Below are 2,438 nucleotides of genomic sequence, written 5' to 3'. Positions count from 1 at the left end.
GCCTCCCAAGTAGCTGGGACCACAGGCGCCCACCACAATGCCCAGCTATTTTTTGGTTGCAGCCATCATTGTTATTTGGCAGGCCTGGGCTGGATTCAAACCCACCACCTTAGGTGTATGTGGCTGGTGCCTTAGCCACTTGAGCCACAGGCGCCGAGCCAGCCCAGTAATATTCTACTGTATAGATATAGCCCATTTTGTTTATCCATTCATCAGTTCATGGACATTTGGATTGTTTCTACTTTTTGGCTATTATGAATAATGTTGCTATGAATTTTCAGGTGCAAGTTTCTGTGTGGACACATGTTTCAATTCTCTTGAGTATATATCTAGGAACAAAATTGCCAAATCACATGGTAACTATGTTTAACTTTTTTTTTTGAGACCATCTCATTATGTCTCCCTTGGTAGAGTGCCATGGCATCACACCTCACAGCAACCTCAAACTTTTGGGCTCAAGAGATTCTCTTGCCTCAGCCTCCCAAATAGCTGGGACTATAGGCACCGGCCTCAATGCTCAGCTATATATTTTTTTCTTGTTGTTGTTGCAGTTGTCATTGTTGTTTAGCAGGCTTAGGCCAGGTTTAACCCACCAGACTTAGTGTATGGCTGGTGCCCTAACCACTGAGCTATGAGGGCCAAGCCTTACCATTTTTTTAAATTGAAAAGTAAATTTGTTTGAGGTTAATGTGAGGGTACAAACAACTAGGTCAAAATATTTGATTTTGTTAGGTCAGAATCATAACAAAATTCTTAGGTAGAATCTTGTGGTTATGTCCCACACTCAAAAGGTGTGCCAGATACCCCCATACCGTGTGTGCTTAACATTTTGAGCAACTGCCAAACAGTTTTCCGGTGTAGTTATACCCAATTTACATTCCCACTGAAAATGTATGAATGGAGCTTCTAACTTCTCCATATCCTTGCCAAAACTTGTTATTGTCAGTTTTTTAAATTATGACCAAACTAGTAAGTGTGAAATGGTTTTTCTTTATGGTTTTTTTTTGTTTTTTGTTTTTTTTTTTTGGTGATAGAGTCTCACTTTGTCACCCTGGGTAGAATGCCTTGGTAGAGCTCACAGTAACTTCAAAGTCTTGGGCTCAAGTGATTCTCTCGCCTCAGCCTCCCATGTAACTGGGACCAGAGGTGCCTACTTGACTTTTGTTTTTTTTTAGAGATGGGGTCTTGCTCTTGCTCAGTCTGGTTTCAGACTCCTGAGTTCAGGCAATCCACCCGCCCTCAGCCTCCCAGAGTGCTAAGATTACAAGCGAGAGCCACTGTGCCTGGCCTTTTTTTTTTTTTTTTTTTTTGAGTCAGAGTCTAACTCTGTTGCTAGCCCAGGCTAAAGTGCCATGATGTCAGTCTAGCTCAGACCAACCTTTAACTCCTGGGTTCAGGTGATCCTCCTGTCTCAACCTCCCTAGTAGAGACAGGGTCTCACTTCTCCTCAGTCTGATCTTGAATGCCTAAGCTTAAGCATTCTACCCGCCTCGCCCTCCCAGAGTACTAGGATGATAGGCATGAACCACTGTGCCCAGCCTGGCTTTTTTCAAGGTTCATCTGTGTTGTAGCATGACATCAGTACTTCTTTTTATGACCAAATAATACTGTATTGTGTAGATACACTCCATTTTGTTTATCATTTCATCAGTTGATGGAAATTTGGATTATATTCATTTTGTGGAGATTATAAATAATGTTCTGTTAACATTAATATAAAAGTTTTTGTGCAGACTAGGAGTGGAGCTGTTGGATCATATAACTATGTTTAACTTTTTTTTTTTTTTTAAGAGACAGAGTCTCACTTTGTCGCCATTGGTAGAGTGCTGTGGCATCACAGCTCACAGCAACCTCCAGCTCTTGGGCTTAGGCTATTCTCTTGCCTCAGCCTCCTGAGTAGCTGGGACTACAGGTGCCCACCACAACGCCTGGCTATTTTTTTGTTGTGGTTTGGCTGGGGCTGGGTTCGAAACCACCACCCTTGGTATATGGGGCTGGTGCCCTACTCACTGAGCCATAGGTGCTGCCCTGTTTAACGTTTTGAGGAGTTGCCAAACTGTTTTCCAATGTGATGACACACATTTTACATTCCCACTAGCAATAAGAGGGTTTCAGTTTCTCCACATCCTTGCCAATACTTGTTATTGTGTATCATTTTACTTTACCCATCCTAGTAGGTGTGATTGGTATTTCATTATAGTTTTGATTTAACACCTTTTTTTTTTTTTTTAGAGTCAGAGTCTCACTTTGTTGCCCTGGGTAGAGTGCTGTGGCATCCCAGCTCACAACAACCTCCAACTCCTGGGCTTAGGCGATTCTCTTGCCTCAGAACACCTCTTTATTTTTATTTTTTTGGGACAGAGTCTCAACCTGTCATCCTGGGTAGAGTGCCATGGCTTCATAGCTCATAGCAACCTCCAACTCTTTTTTTTTTTTTT

General features: G+C 42.2%; 1 protein-coding gene across 1 annotated transcript in view; it reads left to right on the top strand.

Annotated features, from left to right (window-relative positions):
• SEC24A (SEC24 homolog A, COPII coat complex component) overlaps window positions 1-2,438 on the top strand; it is a 101,365-nt gene that overhangs the window by 16,119 nt on the left and 82,808 nt on the right. The gene's annotated exons all lie outside the window — the stretch shown is intronic.

The sequence above is a fragment of the Otolemur garnettii genome, unplaced genomic scaffold, assembly GCF_000181295.1.
Source record: "Otolemur garnettii isolate 467f Iridium unplaced genomic scaffold, OtoGar3 scaffold00003, whole genome shotgun sequence".
Lineage (NCBI taxonomy): Eukaryota > Metazoa > Chordata > Mammalia > Primates > Galagidae > Otolemur > Otolemur garnettii.
This window is presented reverse-complemented; position numbering and strand designations above follow the sequence as displayed.